The 19,682-nt window shown below is 41.8% G+C and overlaps 1 long non-coding RNA gene across 6 annotated transcripts in view; it reads left to right on the top strand.

The window, feature by feature from the left end:
- The window catches only part of LOC110256790 (uncharacterized), a 396,755-nt gene that overhangs the window by 205,255 nt on the left and 171,818 nt on the right, over positions 1-19,682 (top strand). Inside the window, exon 4 of one of the 6 annotated variants that reach the window (XR_014826186.1) lies at positions 12,673-12,767. The exons of the other annotated variants lie outside the window; for them this stretch is intronic. This is a non-coding gene — a long non-coding RNA (uncharacterized LOC110256790). The remainder of the gene's footprint in view (positions 1-12,672; positions 12,768-19,682) is intronic. 6 annotated transcript variants of the gene reach the window in all.

The following is a 19,682-nucleotide window of genomic DNA, read 5'->3' as shown; positions in this document are numbered from 1 at the left end:
CCATGAGGACAAAGAGCATCTCCTCTTGAGGAGTATAGCCTTTGACATAGTGGGTGCTTGTTAAATATGCCATTCTGAACAAATCTGGGATTCCAGTAGCAAGAAAAAAAGAGCAGAATGGATAATGGAGCAGATAAATCTCAGTGTCTGCCAACCTCCTCCCAGTTCTCTGGTGTCTTTGGTGTCCTGTGCCACTGGCAGTCATATGTACCTGTGGTGGGTTGAACTCTGTCTCCTCAAAATTCCTATGTTGAGGCCCTAACTCCCAGGACCTCAGAAGGTGACCTGATTTGAAGATAAGTTCTTAACGGTGGCGACTAAGTTAAAAGGAGATCATTAGGGTGGGACCCAATCCAATATGACTGGTGTCCTTTAAAAAAGGGGAAATTTGGACACAGACATAGACACAGGGAGAAAGCCATGTGAACATGAAGCAGAGATCAGAGAGAAGCATCTATAGGACTAGGGTCCTGAAGATAGCCAGCACACCACCAGCAGCTAGGAGAACAGAATAGACCAGATTCTCCTTCACAACCCTCAGAAGGGAACCAATTCTGCTGAACCCCTGATCTTGGGCTTTGAGTCTCCAAACCTGTGAGACATTAAACTTCTGTTTTTTTTTCAAGCCACTCTGTTGTAATTTGTGATGGCAATCCAAGCAAACTAATATAGTATTCACACACACACGCACACGCACACTACACTCACCCTTTAGGCAGGCCAAGGAGGTTGCTTATTCTCATAGCTCTAAGCCCTAAAGTAACCCAAATACCAACAGGGGGCTCAGAAGTGGATGGGAAGATGGGGCCACAGATCGCAGTTGCTGGAGCATCTTCATGCATCATGAGAACCAGGCACCGGCTTTTATCCTGTGCCTTCATCCAGGGGCCCTTATCCTGTGCTCCCCACCCCAACAGAAAGCAGGGCCCAGGAATTCATATGTTTGTTGTTGCTTGTGTTACTGAATATCCATGAAATGCAAAATGGCACCGTGACCTAACGAGGTATTAACCCTGCCTCATTACTACACATCATCTGTGAAAGCAGCCCCTTCTTGGCCAGGACTATTTCAAGGAGATTTAGGAAATACTTGAGACTCTGGAAGAAGAATGGCTGGAAATCAGGGACTTCTCAGATGGACCTTTCTGAGAGCTGAGGTGGGAGACAAGGACCAAGAACCTCCCAAATACAACAGGGGACCGCCCCTGTGGCTCTTCCTGCTCCTTCCTCCCAGCCCTGCTGAGATCTACACCATGTTGTAAAGAACAAGGACTCAAAGTCTTGGGTGTGGGTTTACATTCCAGCTCTGTCACCAGGAGACATGAGATAAATGACTTCTTCCTTCTGAGCCTCAGTTTCCATATCTGAAATGTCAGATCATGTTACTCCATGTCACTTAGTGCAGGAGCTAAAGTCTCTCTAAAATGGAAATAATTAAAGTCCCACCTAGTGAAAACATAAGGTAATATATATTATGTATTATAGTTATATAACATATGATTATCTGTTATATATATATGTATATATATATATATAAATATAATCACTTGCTTCATAGTGGACCCTTACTAACTTGAGACTGCTCTTTTCTTGTCACTTTTCTTTTTAAAAACACTTTTTTTTATTATAGTTGATTTACAATGTTCTGTCAATTTCTAAGGTACAGCAAAGTGACCCAGTCATACATTTATATATATAAATTCTTTCTCTCATATTATCTTCCATCATGTTCTATTATAAGTGATTGGATATAGTTCCCTGTGCTATACAGCAGTACTTCATTGTTTATCCACTCCAGATGCAATTTGCATCTACTAACTTCAGACTCCCAGTCCATCCCACTCCCTCCCCCTGTCCCTTTTCTTATTGTGATTTTTGGTAATGTTGGAAGACAGTCTGGGTGGAGGAAACTAAGAATTGTCAGCCTGATCCAGCTGAGCCCTTTGCTCCTCCAAGAGTGGGGAACTAGGATTGTATAATTCAAATAAGCACTACTTTTTTTTTTTTTTTTTGTCTGCCCTCTGTTTAGCCCTTTATATGCTGAATCCTAATATTTCTGGCAACAGCCCTCTGGGGCGGACCTTATTAGCCTCACAAAGGAAACGGAAGGTCAGAGAAGTTAAAAACCTCACCGATGTTCAGCAGCTGCTGGGAAGTGACAAATCCAGGATTTGAGCCTTGTTCACATGACATCAGATGCCATGCGTGTCCCACCACACCAGTCCTGGACCCCCTGTGCTCTACACACCTTAGTTTTTATTGGTCCTGGGGGTGGAAGGTCAGGGGTCCTGGCACCCTAATCCAGTTCTTGCTCTGGTTTTCCCACGTGAGCTTTGATCGCCTTGTGTGTCCACCACGTCCCAGCTCCAGTTGCTGGGAGGTCATCGTCCTTCACTACCTGGGGACTCCAGGGGCCAGGAGCTGTGTGGGCTGTGCCTGTAAAGCAGTTTGATGATGTGTTAAGTGTCACTGCTTAATGAGCTGCAGGACCAAACACTCAGGGTAGAGGCGAGGGAGGCCAGCACTGCAACCACCCCCCCCCCATGCTCCTGCCCAAATTCAATCATAAACGTCACAACCAAGGGCGGGTCTGGAGCCGCCCGTTCGGAGAACCCCGACTTCCGTTGCCCCATTGGCCTCTGACTAATCCACTCCCTACTCACCAGCTCGCCCGGACTTCCTCCCCAGCTCTCTAGCCCCCCTACCCAGCCCATCCACAGGGTTGTCGCCATGGGAGGTCTTTTCTTACAACAGGGCAAAGCAATTAAGGCCAGACGGGGCAAATTAAACCAGAAAGAATGAGTTTCCTCCAGCGCCAGGGAAATATTTGGGGCCTTGCCTTGGAGGAGAAACCAGGAGGCGAGATGGACAGCGGTTGAGGGTGAAGATGGAGGCTGGTGGGATAGGACAGGCAGGAAGGAGAATGGGGATGATTGTCTATGGATGGGAGGTTAAGGCGGAACGACTAAGTGAAGGGAGAATGGCAAAGCCAATCATCCATCCATCCATCCATCCATCCATCCATCTAAACACTGACATAGGTGTTTGAAATCCAAGGGCAAACTGGAGGCTGTAATAACTAGATTGGGAACCAGTGCTTTGGAATGAAGTGGATATGGCAGGTTCCATCATTCATGACTGGGGTAACCCTTGTCGAGAGACCTAACTTCCTGAGCCTCAGAGTCTGTAAAATTGGATAAAATGCGTTCGTCTTGCCAAGGCTTTGGGGGAGAATTAAATGATATAATTTATATAAAATGAATATTGCTTTGTACATAAGTAGATGCTCACAAAAATTAATACATCATGTCTAGGGTCCTCTGTGTGTCTGTTGAATGAATAATGACATGTGTGCTTATTTTTCTAAGTGTTTTATATACACTAATTTATATAGTTCTCAAAAAATACATGAGGAAGTCACTATCACCGTCTTCCTTTCTTTCTAAATAGAAACTGAGGCACCTAAATTTGTATTGTCTTCCCAAATAGCACAGCTATTGAGTAGCAGAAGTAGCAGCTGAACCCAGGGAGTTTAGCTCCAGAAACTGTGCTTTTTATTTATTTATTTATTTATTTGTTTGTTTGTTTGTTTGTTTACTTTTTTAGGGCTACACCTGAGACATATGGAGGTTCCCAGGCTAGGGGTCTAATCGGAGCTGCAACTGCCAGCCTACACCACAGCCACAGCAATGCAGGATCCAAGCCATGTCTGTGACCTACACTACAGTTCATGGCAACGCAGGATCTTTAACCCACTGAGCAAGGCCAGGGGTCGAACGTGCCTCATGGATGCTAGTCAGATTCATTAACCACTGAACTGTGATGGGAACTCCCCAGAAACTGTGCATTTAAAGGCCAAACTACCCTGCCTTCTGGTCATGCTGGGGGGAAAAAAAGAATTGCATTACACACTATGTGTTTAAGAACTAGAAACTGGTTCAGAGATTTCTTAAAAGAATTCTATTCAATGACTCCCTCTGCCCATGGCTGGGTATAGACACACAAACACACACACACACACACACACACACACACACACACACACACACACACACACACACACACACACACTTGTGTGTGCATGCTTTGGCCTCTGCTGACCTCCAGCTGCTACCCTCCACATGCCCTGCAGCAGTGGCTGTTTCCTGGTAAGGGGTGGATGGAGTCGCAGTGTGGACGCCTAAAGCAAAGGCTGCTGACCCCTGTAACCCCAATTCCATCCCGTACTGCCCTCCTCCTCCCCGCTTCCCCCTTCCTTCCCTCCCTCCAGGGCCCGGTGCAAACACGGCATCCAATTTGTTACCTACACAGGAAGGTCAGGGCCCTGCTGGCCCCTGCACTTTTCTCGGTGTGGGTCACTTGATGGTGGCTTGCTTGTTTTGCTCTCTGTTCTTTGAAAGCATCAGTGGGAGCTGGGGAGGGAGCTGGGAGCAGACGGTGACTTCTGACCACAAGAAATTCATTGGTGAGGGTGTCTTCTGGAGTCCTGAGTAGGTGTCAGAGTTGTCTAGGCAAGACTATGGGGGGTGGATTTTGATGGAGAACTTGGGGTCCACCATAGACTGCAGGACTGACAAACTGCACTTCCTAAACCAGTTGAAGTTCACAGATAAAACAATATGTGATACTGTATCTGTCTGTGTGTGTGCATGCAAAGTGTGTGTGCCTACACATATGTATATGTGTGCTCACATGGGAGTTTTTCTGGCTAGAGTGTCCATGGATGTCATCAGAATTCCAAGTGGATTTGAATTTCCATGGCTTGATGTCAAGGCGGGTGGAAAGGAAATGTTTTGAAGTGATTTGGGCTGAAGCACCAAAGGAAAATGTCATGGACTCACCATATCAGTTGGCCCATGATCCTAATTCAAATATCCACAGTAACCAAAGATTAATGTAAATAAAAGAGTCCAGCTGAGTGTAAGAAAAATCTTAGTGTCTGGAAGACAATATGGCATCAGTAAGACCATAGTAAACCGGAGAGAAAAGAACAAAGCTTGTCTCTAATGACGAGCCACAGCCATTGCATCCATTGTTGACCTGTTGGAATGCTGTCCCTCCTTTGCTAGATCTTCCAGATCTTTTGAGAAAAATCATAAACCCAGATTTCTAACTGAAATGTCCCCAGTTAAAACATTTAAATGTATTTTAAATTAAAACTAGAGTATTGTGAAGGCCAAACGAAAGAAATGTGCATGTAGCCTGTGATCCTCTAGTTTCAGACATCTGACGTTGTGTCTCCATCATTTTCCAGAGAGAGAATTGCAAACCAGAAAAGGGAAATGCTCTGTCTCTTCAAGATCACATAAAATTAATTCATGGCAGAATCAGGGCTCAAAAGTTGGTCTTTTAAGACACAACCCTTGTTTCTCCTACTCTAACGTGCTGCTTAGGGAGTAATTCCTTCCTTTCCTTTCTCTCTTGTTTCACCTTTTCCAAGGAAGGTCAGCAGTTCTTAATCAATATACTTATTTCTTATTTACCCATCACAGGGATTTATGGGGAGATGGATTATATGGGTTCTCTCCGTTCTCCAATTTAGAGCAAAGGTCTTTTGCTTTACACCTTGATTGTGACCTTGGCCGTGTAATTTTCTTTGGCTAATGGGGTAGACAGACATGATATAGGCCAAGGCTTGAAAAGCACTAACTGATTTCAGCTTACTTTGCTTACTCTTGGACTGTTGCCATGCACCTTGTGAATTAACATAGGGTCATCCTCTAGAAGCATGTGAAAAACATGGGGAGGTGAACTGAGGCCATTCTAGACTAGCCAGTCCCTAGCCAACCCCTCAGCCAACTAGCTATATTCACAAAATCAGGCCCAGCCTAAAACATCCAAACTCAGCTCAGAAAAACAAGACCATTTAGCCTTCTTGTAGATGCATGAGAAGTTAATACATAGTTGCCATTTTAAGCCACTAAGCTTAGGAGTTTATCTTTCAGTTTTACTGAAGTATAGTTGATTTACAACATTGTGAGCATTTCTGCTATACAACAAAGTGATTCACTTATACATGTACACACATCCATTCTTTTTCAGATTAATTTCCTGTATAGATTGTCACTGAATATTGGGTAGAGTTCCTTGTATTATAAGTAGGCCTAGGGGGTTTATGTTACATAGCAGTAGCTAACTGGTACAAGCAGAGGGTATAAGGATTATTCCCTTTAAGAACCAATGGTGAGGAATACTGAATCTGATCTTTCCCTCCCTTGATACTTTATTTTAGTCTCCTGCCTTTACTTTGTAAAACTCAGATAGTGAACACTCGTTTGAATAGGTCATATTACCTTCTGTGTGGCAGGCATTAAGTTAGTGCATTACCCTAAGAAATTTAATAAATATAGCCGTCCAAGTAGCCAGGCTTCTTATAGAAATCCCTGGAGTCATGCAACTTGATTTGGAGTCTGTCTACTATTTAGAGTTGTGGCTCAGTGGGTTTTGTGAGGATTAGGCTTTCAATCCCTGGCCTTGCTCAGTGAGTTAAGGATCTAGCACTGCTGCAAGTAGCAGTGTAGTTCACAGATGTGGATCAGATCCAGTGTGGCTGTGGTGTAAGCCAGCAGCTGCTGCTCTGATTCACCTCCTAGCCCAGGACCCTCCATATGCTGCAGGTATGGCCTTAAAAGACCAAAAAAAAAAAAGGGGGGGTGGGACTTGTGACCTCCCCCCCTCCCCTTTTCTTTTAGCTACACCCATGGCATGTGGAAATTCCCAGGCCTGGGCTTGAACCAGAGCCACAGCAGTGACCAGAGCCACAGTAGTGACAATGCTGGATCCTTGACCCACTAAGCCACCAGGGAACTCCTAGAGTTGTGATCTTATACAAGTGACCCACCTCTGTCTCCTTACTTGAAAAATGGGGATGACAATGCTTACCTTATTGTGAGGGGTGGGTCGGGTAATACATTGCATAAGAATTCATTCAGTTGCAAGTAACAGAAAATTTGGCAGTGGCTTAAGCCATAAAAGCATTTAATTATCTCATACAAAAAGGATTCTGGAGGTCAGCATCTGCTACGACTGGTTTAAGGAAGTAGTTATCAGGGTAGCATATTTGTATTTCTCTTGGCCTTTACATCATGGTCATAAAGTGTTTTATATAGCTCCAGAAATTATGTTCACATTCAAGTTACAAGACGGGGGGAAATTTCGACTCTTGAGAAGAGTCACGTCTCTTCTGGAAGCTACCTGCAGCCTTCCCTTATATTTCATTGGTCTGTAATTCATGATGAGTTATAGCTGCAAGAGAGGCTGAGAGAGAGCTTATTTGGCCATTGGCCTCCTCTGGAATTGGGGGCGTGAACAGGAGGTGAGATTGGAATGGGTGCTGTGTTAGCTGAACAATGGTGTTTTCCATAGGACATCCAAAGGTCCCTGGTGTAGAATGGATTCTCAGTAACTGATTACTTGTACTTTCCGTGGTAATGTGGTCCTTTAATTTGGAATTTAGCAGTGGCTTTAAAAGAAAGAAATAGGATTTTTTCCCCCTGCTTTGTGTTTTAAAGTACATTAGATTTCAGGGTATTTTCCCAAATATAGGAGAACCAGATTGGAGCATGTTCTGGACTCACAATTTATCCCACGGCTCTGCTTAGACTTTATGAAGTCCCTCCTCTGGTCCTAACTTTGGGGAAATCTGTGTCTCACTCACTCGATTCCTAATGAGGCTGCCCAGGCTCTTCAAAGCCCTTGCTTAGATCATGTGTTTCAGATTCAGTTATGAATTGCTTGAGAAACATGGTAAAATGCAGATTTCCTGGCCAAACCACCCAGTCAGATCAGCTTGGCATGTCGGGGAAGGGCTATGCATATTTTATTCACATTCAAGATGGTCTTTGGAACACACTTTGAGAAACAGTGCCCCAGGACCTGAAAGCTAAAAGTGTATGAGCCTAGAGCCCTTGTGGGTACTTTCTCATTGTGTGGGGAAAGTCACTCTGCAGGAAGAGAGAAGGGGCCATGGAAGGCAAAACAAAATGAAGCAGCAGAGAGAGTGATGTGTGAATCCCTACACCCAGTGGTCTCGGAGGCCAGATCCATCCTTTTTCTTCTGGAGGCTTAGTTATGTAAATCAGAGTATTTCTTATTCCCTGATAAATCTTGAGTTTACATAATTTTAGTCCCTGCCCCTTTCTTATACCTTCCCTCTGAAACTTCCGTAACCCACCCTAAAACTCCTATTTACAGGATACTATGTTTATATGATATCCTATAAATATATTCATAAATATATTCATATTCATAGGATATCCTATAAATTCATATTCCTATGTTCATATTTATAGGATACATATTTATATGATATATATGGGGAAGCACTGGTATATGGACAGGTGTGACTGGATTACCTGCCATATAAATCTTTCTGAAAAGATGATCCATAATATTCTGTAAATAGAGCATATTTGATAAGGTAAAATGTAGGAGGCAGTGTGGGATATGCTTCCATCACTAACCTTCCAATCTCAGTGGCTTAACATAATAAGAGTTTATTTCTCTCTCATGCTACATGTATGATATGTGTTGGCCTGGGGGTGGCCTTGACATCTTTCAGAGATCCAGGCTGATGTAAGGTTTATCTTGGCATGTGCTTCATGACAGCAGTAGCAAATGAACATGGAGAATCACTTATCATGGCTCTTAAAACCTCAAATTTACACATGTCCGTTCTCCTCATATTTCATTGGCCAAAGAGAGTCACATGGCCATGCCTAACTTCAAAAGGGGAAGACAAATACAATTCTTCCAAGTGCCTGGAAAGCAGAACACTAGAAATATTTGATAGATAGCACTATTGGCTACTGCACTAAAGGCATTCAGCAATTTAAGAGAATCTTTAAAAAAAAAAAAACAAAACTAGAGTATGTTGATTGCCTACTACTCTTGGCCAGGCATTTTATTTGCATTATCTTACTTTGTATGCACCCTAGCATAGAAATATGATTATGCCAATCTCACAGAGTGGGAAACTGAAGATAGGGAAGCTTAATACAAATGCCTAAGGTCACCAGGACAGTCAGGGATGGCTTTAACTTTGAACCTGGCTGTCTCTCTCTCTCCAATGTTCATACTTTTTACCACCATTAAAGAAAGTGTTCAGTATTTTCTTTCAGAAGCCCATATATTTAAAAAAACCCAGGAAGGGTAAAGTAACATTAAGAAATACATAAATGTTTGTCTTAGGGAATTGACTGTCTAGTCATTAAAATGTTCATGAGCTGTCTTTCACTGGATGAGAATTTCCATATCAGGCTTTCCTTAAAGCGGAGAAATCAGCAACAAAACTAGTGAGCCAATATTAACACAATACATGATTTAGCTTTCTCAGGGATTAAGTGTGGTGCGTGGAAGCTCATCAACTTTCTCTAATGAGAGCCTGGTATAAAAGGCTGTCAAAAAAGGCTTTTTTTTATCCCAACCCTCACTGGAGGATTTCTTTATAATTTTAAAAGCCATTTTTTTAGTAGTTTATCTTATTGTTCAGCAAATATTCACTCCTCTCCCTCTCCCACTGTGGGAAGATAATATTTTTCCCATGTTGTTGAGTTTGGGCTAGGATACATGACATGCTTTGGTCATGGCACTGTTGGCAGGGGGCATGATGTACCAGAGTCCTTAAAAATGCCTGCATGTATTGGCTTGACTCTTGAGCTCTCTTAAACCACCAGGAGAAAATCATCACTCAGGTAGTCATTACCCTTTTACTGAGTAGTCTAGGATAAACACATGTGGAAAGGACATGGAGTCATGAAACCAAGCTGAGACATGTCAACTACAGTTGATTGCACATTCATGAATGTAAGAATAAATGCTATTGCTATAAGTTATTGGACTGCAGAGTTATTTGTTAGGCAGCATTTCTATGGAAATAGTTGACTGATACACCATGTATTTTGCATACTGGCGGAAGATGAAATTTGGCCACTGGAACATCACAAAGGTCATTTAGAGTACTCTGGTGGCTAAGCAAGTTAAGGATCAGGCATTGTCACTGCTGTGGCTTGGATCACTTCTATGGTGCGGGTTCAATCCCTGGGCCAGGATCTTCTGCATGCCACCAGTGCAGCCAAACAAAGAAAAGGTCATTTTATTTAAGCCTATTTAATTTGAAGATATGTGGTGTTTCTACAGAGACATCCAGGGACATGATGAACTCTTGCTGTAGAAGGGCATAGGACTGACAGAGTTCCCATAGTGGTGCAGCAGAAACTAATCTGACTAGGAACCATGAGGTTGAGGGTTTGATCCCTGGCCTCGTTCAGTGTGTTAAGGTTCCAGCGTTGCCGTGAGCTGTGGTGTAGGTCACAGACGTGGCTCAGATCTGGCATTGCTGTGGCTCTGGCGTAGGCCAGAAGCTGTAGCTCTGATTCGACCCCTAGCCTGGGACCCTCCATATGCCGTGGGTGTGACCCTTAAAAAAAAAAGGCATGGGACTAGGGATTGGGTACACTTGAGTTTACCCAATCTCAGCTCTGACTCACACATGCTATATAAAGATAGATAGATCATTTCTCCTCTCTGGGCTTTGTTTTATTTTATGTAAAGGACCTTCTTTAGATAAGAATGGCAAATGGGTCTAAGGGGCCAACTGAGATTTATTAGTGATGATTGTTTTGAGCACTCTTGCCAGTTTGGAGGATGGATTTTGGCCTGGAACAAATGTTCTGTGATTGATTATTGATGTCTGCCATGGGCACAAGTGTGTGGAGTGTGTGTGTGTGTGTTCATTCCTTGCCTACTATATACATCTAGGAGTCTAAGAAGCCAATCTTTTGTCCTTGTACCCTGACAGAGATTGAGTCAGAGAGAAATCTGATCTGTGAAAAAACAGGAAAGAAGGGGAGGGACAAGAATTCACAGACGATGTGAGGTTAGGGTGACTATTCTGCAAAATTCCTTGCATTTCCTCAGCAGAATGTCTGTGGTGAGTTGCAGCTGTGATGTTGAAGTTGGCAGACTGGCTGCTTGGAGCACATACCCCTTTGCCCACCAAATGGTAGGGAATCTAAGCCGACAAAGTCTAGGGCTTTAAGCATTAAAGCTGCAGGAGCATTCAGAATGGGTAAGGGATAGCTGGCAGCTTTGTCTCTTTAAGAGCAAGTGCAAGCCTTCATAATGGGGTGACAGGTGCCATTTGTTCAAGGAAACAAAATTGTCAGCTCTGTGACCAATCCGAATTGAGCAAGAATCAAAGCATAGTCATACAGCCCTCCATTTGCCCACATATTGTTCATTGGGAAATTTAGTTGGTTGCCCCTGAGGGTTAGCTTTCAGAATATTCCCTCCTTTCACAAAATATGCTCCCACCTGGCATGAGAGCTCTTTCTACAGCTTTTAGATTAAGCACCAAGCTTCTTTAGAGCAGCTTAGAGAACACCAATTCAAAGATTATTTTGCACAGAGGGCGGCTGTTGAAAAAGCAACGGCATCTTCCTCCAAGGGTGAAAAAAAATCAGCTGGAAGTTGATTTGAGATGGAAACAATGGGGAGTTCTGGTTGTGGCTCAGTGGTAATGAACTTGATTAGTATCCATGAGGATTCTGATTCAATCCCTGACCTCGCTCAGTGGGTTAAGGATCCAGCATTGCCGTGAGCTGTGGTGTAGGTCATCGACAAAGCTTGGATTTGGTGTTGCTGTGGCTGTGGTGTAGCTTGGCAGCTGTAGCTCCAATTCAACCCCTAGCCTGGGAACTTCCATGACCACAGGTACAGCCCTAAAAATTTGGGGAAAAAAGATGGATACAATGGTTGGTCCCATTTCTTCTGAGCTCAGTTAAGCAACCTGCTTGTTCACTGTCTTTGATGGTCTGGCCACACAGTTGCCTGCCAGGTCAATGGTCCATCACTGGGTAGGCGTTCTGTCTACTTTGTTTTTTCTCTTGCAGGTATAGATCTATCATGATTATGTGGCTCATGGGTGGCACCCAGGAATCAGTTGCTGATGGAATGATGGCCTGACATGGCAGATGTGCCCACAGGCTTGTGCATCTTTAGGGAATCATATTAAGCAGAGGGAGAAATAAAGGGCCCACTGGGTAAACTTTGAGACCAAGGTATGGTTCTCAATTTGGTCAATATTAATTATAGTTAAGGTTTTCTGAGTACTGACTGTGTGCCAGATGCTCTTCTAAGGCCTCCACATGGATGATCTCCTTTAGTTCTCAAGTCATAGCCCATGAGTTAATTACTGTTGTTTTCTGCCCCTTGGCATCCATGCAGTCATCATATTGAGATACAAGGAAATTAAGTAAGATACCTGAAAAGTCACATTGCTCATAAGTGCTTGGGCCATGATCTTAGCCCTGGAAACCAGACTTTAAATCTGGTAGTTCCCAGAATCACCTGGAAGTCTGATCAAAATAAAGACTGAATAAAGACTGCTATACCCCACCGCTAGAGTTTCTGATTCAGTCCATCTGAAAAATAGGTCCTAGGAATTTGCATTTCTTGTAAATTCCCAGATGATATTGATTCTGTTGGTTCAAGGATCACACTTTCAGCTCCACTAATTTAGAGTGTTGCTAAACGTTCATGGCTTAACACAATATGAGTTTATATTTTACTTGCACAAAAAATGGGAAGGTTCCCTGGTTGGTCATAGTTTTCCTTCAAGTAGTGATTCAGGAATTCTGATTTCTTCCATCTTGTAACATTACCTCTCCCAAGGTTCAGTTGACAGAAGTGAAACCACAGCAAGGAGGAGGCTTCTGAAAAGACTTGGCCGGGAATTTTCACATATTATCTCTGCTCACATTTCATTGGTAAGAACTAGTCACATGGCTGAGCCATAGGGAAGAGGTCTTCTGGGAACTGTAGTGTTTGTCCAGGGAGTGCCTTCTCAACCACAAACTTTATACTATGGTAGAAGGAGTGTGAATTCTAGTGGAGAACTAGCAGCCTCTGCCAGAGATGATATGGCATACTTGCCTCAATGTCTAAAAATACTGGCACCAGCGATTGGGATTTTAAACAATTGCTTTTCCAGGTCAGAGAGGTGATATTCCTCACTTGTGTTTTGGCTATCAGAATGTGATGTCAAAGACAGGGCTTAGATGAATGCGTGATGGAGAAACTCATGCAAATCTGAGCAGTATGTGTAAGCTTTGTGCGTATTTTTTGTTTTCGGGGGTGGGGTGAGGAGAAAGGGCCTTTAGAATCCATCAGATTTTCAAAGAAGGTGATAGAGACCCAGTAAATATTGAGAACCACAGCCCTAAGGAAGCAGAGAATTTCCCCTTGCTGCCCAATCACATTATCTCATCACTGCCTACTACATCCCCTCCCCCCTTTATTCTTAACAAATATCAATAACTGGCATTTTCTTATTTTCTTACTTGTTTCCTATCTGCTCCCCTGACTTGAATGTCAGCTGCTATTCTCGTTACTGTTTAATCAGTACCCAGTACAGGATCTGGTTCATAGTAAATGCTCAGTAGGCAATTCATGGACAGATTTACAGAGTAACAGCTATGGATTAAAACATTCTAGTGTTCTGCTTTGTGTTTTTGTACCCAAGATACTGTTTTCCAGCTTTATTGAGATATGATTTATATATAACATTGTGTAAGTTTAAGGTGTACACTGTGTTAATTTGATGCATTTGTATGTTGCAAAATGATTACTATCATTGCATTAGCCAATACTTTTATCTGGTCAAATTATTACCTTTTTTTTTTTTTTCTTTTTAGGGCCTCACTGGCAGCATATGTAGGTTCCCAGGCTAGGGGTTGAATTGGAGCTGTAGGTGCTGACCTACACCACAGCCACAGCAACTCGGGATCTGAGCAGTGTCTGCGACCTATACCACAGCTCATGGCAGTGCCAGATCCTTAACCCACTGAGCAAGGCCAGATTGAACCTGCATCCTCATGGATGCTAGTCAGATTTATTTCCAATGAGCCATGACAGGAACTCCACCATTTCTTTTTTCTTTTTTCTTTTTTTGTGATGAGAACATTTTAAGATATATTCTCTTAGTAACTTTCAAGTACATGAAGCTATATTATTAGCTATAAGCACCTTGCTATACATCAGATCTCTAGAACTTGTTAATCTTATTACTGGAAGTTTGAATCCATTGTTCAGTATCTCCCCAATTCTCCCACCACCCAGCCCCCGATAATCACCATTCTACTTTCTGATTATTTGAATTTGGCTTTTTAAGATTCCTTATATAGTGAGATCATACAGTATTTGTCTTTCTCTGTCTAAGTTATTTCACTTAGCATAATGTCCTAAAAATCCATGCAAGTTTTTGCAGATGTTGTATGCCCTTGCACGTACACACACATGCTCACGTGCACCATATACACACACATAGGCAAGAATAAACAAGACCAAAATAATAGTGGTTATCTCTAAGGGGTGTATTTAGGGTTGATTTTAATTTTTTTCTTAGTCCTTTATTTTAAATGCCAAATTTTCTATAACAATCAGTACCAGTTGTGACTATATCAAATAAGAGGTATTACATTAAAATGGTCTGTCATATACACACTAATTTTTAGAGGTCTGAAAAGTATTTCCTATAGAGAAAGACAAAGTCACGTTATGGACTTATGGATTATTAAGAGAAAAAATGACAATGTGTTCTGGTATAAATTGGACATTTGAAAAAATCAAGTATCTATGGCACATATCTATAATTCCAGTTTATAATTTTATAAATGTCTTGACATGGACATACATAAATAATTTTGACTACATGACACAATTATAAATGCAGATTTTGCAAGGCTGAAATTGATCAACATTATCTGAATTGACAATAAGCCCATTATGTAGCATAATGGATTTTTAAAATGCAGCATAAATCTGCTGAAAAAACTAGTTAGGCAGTCTAACATCAAGACACATTAAAAAGTGCCACCAGTTCCTGGACTGTGACTTCCATGCCAGCAGCGTGCAGACTCAGCAGATGCAGGAAATTACACAATGGATGCCTTGTTGTGGTGCAGAAGGTGGGTTCATTGGATCTTGCTATCATATACCTCTATCTAAGTTGACTGGGTGAGATTATTTTCTCTTCTTTAAACAAAAAAGAAGGGGCAATATTAAACTAAAATTTTTCTCCCAAAAGGTCGAACCATTTCATGGAAAACATACAAAAAGCATGAGTTAAAGGAAGTGCCTATTTAAGCAGAAGCAGACATACAGAACTGCTGATGGACAGACAGACTTTGGATACATCAATTAGCCAGAGCTATTCATTCTAGCAATTCTAAGTCTTTGTCCTTTTGGAAAGGGGGGCTGCTTTTTGATGCTAAAGCAAATAAACTGGAAGGATTACTCCATGAATTGAAGGCTCAGGAAATAATGAAGTCAATGAAGGAGGTTTGGGGTACCTTATTATTTAGCTCCCTGCCCCTACTTTTTAAAAAAAGCCAACTTAGAATTTTGTTGAGTTACTCACCACCACTGCTCTCCTGCTTCTAGAATCTGAAAATTGATAACAAACAAATTGATATAGAAACTAGAACATCATTTAAAATCCTCCATTCATAGGGAGTTGTCATTGTGGCTCAGGGGTTACGAACTTGACTAGTATCCATGGGGATGCAGCTTCCATCCCTGGCCTTGCTTGGTGGGTTAAGGATATGGTGTTGCCGTGAGCTGTGGTGTAGTTGCAGGTGTGGCTTGGATCCCGCATTTCTGTGGCTGTGACATAGGCCAGGAGATACAGCTCCAGTTCAACCTCTAGTCTGCGAACTTCCATATGCTGTGTATGTGCCCCTAAAAAGCAAAAAAATAAAATAAAATAAAATAAAAAATAAATAAATAAATAAATAATAAAAATAAAAAATCCTCTATTCATGCCTGACTTGAATGTTTATGCCACATGCCTGTTGTGTTTCAGGACCAGATGGAGGAAACTCAGTTTGTGCTTAAAGTGATATTTAGTTTTAAAATTCTCAAGATCTTACTAGAAGTGGGACCCACAAGAAAAAACTTAGGAATGGATGGAACAAAAGCAGAAGAAAAAGAGTTAACAGAATCAAAGGTAGCTTAAAGACTGTTTTGATGTATTTAGCACATTCAATTCGATTCAGTCCAATTTAATTCAATTTATGGAAATAAAGTTGGAAGAGTCCTTAAAGTTAACAAAGTCTAATCTTTAATCTAGTAGATATTTGTCAAGGAGTCCACCATATAAATAGTTGCCTCTGGGAGTTCTCGTCATGGCTCAATGGAAACAAATCTTTTTTTTTTTTTTTTTTTTTTTTTTGTCTTTTTGCTATTTCTTTGGGCCGCTCCCGCAGCATATGGAGGTTCCCAGGCTAGGGGTCGAATCGGAGCTGTAGCCACTGGCCTACGCCAGAGCCACAGCAACGCGGGATCCGAGCCGCGTCTGCAACCTACACCACAGCTCACGGCAACGCCGGATCGTTAACCCACTGAGCAAGGGCAGGGACCGAACCCGCAACCTCATGGTTCCTAGTCAGATTCGTTAACCACTGCGCCATGACGGGAACTCCTGGAAACAAATCTGACTACATCCATGAGGACGCAGATTTGATCATTGTCCTCACTCAGCGGGTTAAGGATCCAGCTTTGCCACGAGCTGTGGTGTAGGTCACAGATGCAGCTCAGATTCTTTGTTGCTGTGCCTGTGGCATAGGCCAGCAGCTGCAGCTCCAATTTGACCCCTAGTCTGGGAACTTCCATATCCTGCAGGTGTGGCCCTAAAAAGACAAAAAAATAATAAATAAATAAATAGTTGCCTCTGCAGTTTGGAGAATTTAGGAATAGGAGTGTATTTTTGGTAAGTATTTTCTGAATTGAATGAATGAATAAAGAAATAATTGAAGGAATAAAAATATTGATAAAGTTAGATCTCCTAGCAAGGGGTCCAAACATATGAAAACCCAGGATGTGGAAATAATCCTATAATAGCAAACAACAGCAAACATTAAATGAGCACTTAGTAAATGCTAAATACTGCTCTAAGTGCTTTACATGGGTTAACATTTCATTCTCAGCTATTAAAGCTATGAATGTGGAATATTATGGTCGCATCTCCATTTATTGTTGAAGAAAGTGACACACCAGAGGATGGGGTAAATTTCTTAAAGTCACAAAGTTAAATGTAGCCTTTGGAATTTAAAACCATGCAGACTATTGCCACAGTCTCCAGTCTTATCCACTAATCTCCGCTTCCTGGCACTATTTCAGTTAATTATTACAATTGTAACCACATGAAGTAGGATTTGAAAGAACAGAAGCTAAATGCAGAGAAGTGATGTGAGATTTGAATTTAGGGCTAAGTTATGTCTTACATGTCTCTTCAGGAAGGTTATCTTCCCAAGTCATCATCTTTTATGGAACTCTTGGCAGCCAATTTAAAATTGTCCTTTTAGAAGAACTTTGTGCAAGAGATCATTGCCATGCTTGATGCTCTTTGTATTTTTCATGGTAGAAACCCACAACACACCTGCTAGAACCATGGACAGCACCCAGGTTCGGGAGTAAGGTTGTGGCGATTCTTTTCTGTCATGCACAACAATTACATACCAGGCTTTGTAGGTGAGAAAGCAGATTGGTCCATCTGGAGGTTTATGCTGAATTAAGTGCTTTACATCACTAACTCTGGAGTTTTTGACATTGACTTGGTTTGTCAACCCCATCGCCAGATAACATTTAGCAGATCATGAGCTATTTCTGAAACACTGGGTAGTTTTAGTTTGCTAGAACCACACTGAAGGCTAAACCAAGTATACAATTCTGGTCTCTCAAATAATTCTTTCACTGATGCCATAGGTCCTCTTCCAGAAGGAATCTCAGTGTAAGAAACCTCTTTGAAAATATGCAGATGCCTGGGAGAAGCAATATAACCAACTAATCCCTTACACCTTAATGTTTCCTCATGAAAGTAGAGATAGGTTGACATAAACCCATACTCTTTGCATGGATGAGGAGGAAACAGAGGGAATTCAGGGGAAACCCACATATCTTACTTTATAATTAAACCTAGGAGCAGTCCTGAATAGGTTCTTTGAGTTTCTGCTCCCAGAAATACTTTAACATTTATTAATTTGATTATTTGCTGAGCCTCAATGAGCTGTCTCTAAAACTCTAAAACTCAGCCCTTCTCCCTTTTTCTTACTAAAATGTAAATTATCTTAATATAAACTAACTTGCAACTTCTTATTTTTATATATGCTTCTTCCTTTTTTTGTGTGAGAGCTCTTTGGTAACAGGGACTACATATGTTTTCTCATCCTTCAAAAACATACCATAGTTTTTAGCACATGTAAAATACTATAAACATTTTAAGTTGTATTAGATCTATTGGATGTATAAAATTATTAGTGATTGTGGCTGACATTTTTTTCACAAATTTATCAGTGTGTCTTCCTCTCTGCCTGCCCATCACTTAATCAAAGTATGCAACCATCCATCCATCCATCCATCCCTTGGTCCACCCAGTTGTCTATCCATCCATCCATCATCCTTCCTTCTATTCATCCATCCATCCTTCTATTCATCATCCATCCATATAGACACCCATTCTCCCCCTGATTTCACCCATTAACAATTCAGACAAGGTGATCAGATAATTTCACAAGAAAAGCTGACAGCTGATGAGGACTTTCCCATCCACCCTTCTTTCTTTTATTTTGTCCTAATTGTCCTTTATCTATCATCTCTCCCCTATGTTATCCCACAACTCTCGTCCCTCAGGAGAGTTACAGGAACAAAAATGAGATAGCTCCTAGGGACTAGAGAGGGGAGTAAATTGCTTGGTGACAGCTTGGATCCAGGGACAGATGAAAGCCTTAGCCTTAAGCAAAGTTCAGGGAAGCCCAAGGAGCAAGCTGATGGACAGTCTGACTTGTCGAGGGTGAAATCAATTAAAGTACATCAAATCCAGAATTCATGCTTTCTCAGAGTGACAAATCTATGCTGGAAACTGAGAAAGACGAAGAGAGAAAAATGCCTTTGACCTCTTGGAGACCGGCTGTTCCTCCTGTCAGGGGAGCCAGGCCTGGAGTGAGATGCGTTCATGATGAATTATAACAGCCAGCCAGCCACCTTAAAAAAGAACGGGGTGAAAAGGTTACCAAAGAGACCCAAAATGTGAGGAATTCAACCAAACATCAAGATAAATCAACTCAAGGCCAGGAGTATTTGTGCCATGCCTGTTCAGAACTGCTATGGATAAGCTGTTTGTTAACGCAGCTCTTTTAGGCATGGTATGCACCACACTTACAACCACACACACATTTACCAAGACATGGGAAGGTAACCAGAAGGGACGAGCTCCACCATCATCAATCTAACATCCAAATGCTGGAGGTATAATATTTCTGGGCAGTGCTGTTCAGTAGAACTTTCTGCCATCATGGAAATATTCTATAGCTGCGCTGTCCAATATGGCAGACGTTAGTCACGTGGGACTAGTGGGCCCTTGAAATGTGACGAGTGCGACTACATTTTTATTTTTTAAATTTTAATAATTTTAAATTTAAATAACTAGATTAGCTAGGGGTTGTCATATTAGACAGTGAAGCTCCAGGATAAATAATGTTTTTGCCTGCAGTGATATTATCCAGGAGGCAGGGAGAGATTTCATGGCAGATTGTAATGCCTACCTGCCAAGATGTCCTGAAGATTTAGTGCGTCCTGAGGTTTGCGAGCTCCCTAGAACAACAATATCTTACTGATCTTCCTATGCC

Source organism: Sus scrofa, chromosome 14 (assembly GCF_054392235.1).
Source record: "Sus scrofa isolate SSC_HxYL_T2T_F1_AM1 chromosome 14, Sscrofa_HxYL_maternal_Yorkshire_Landrace_v2.0, whole genome shotgun sequence".
NCBI lineage: Eukaryota > Metazoa > Chordata > Mammalia > Artiodactyla > Suidae > Sus > Sus scrofa.
The sequence above is the reverse complement of the archived record's forward strand: the minus strand, read 5'-3'. Positions and strand labels throughout refer to the sequence as shown.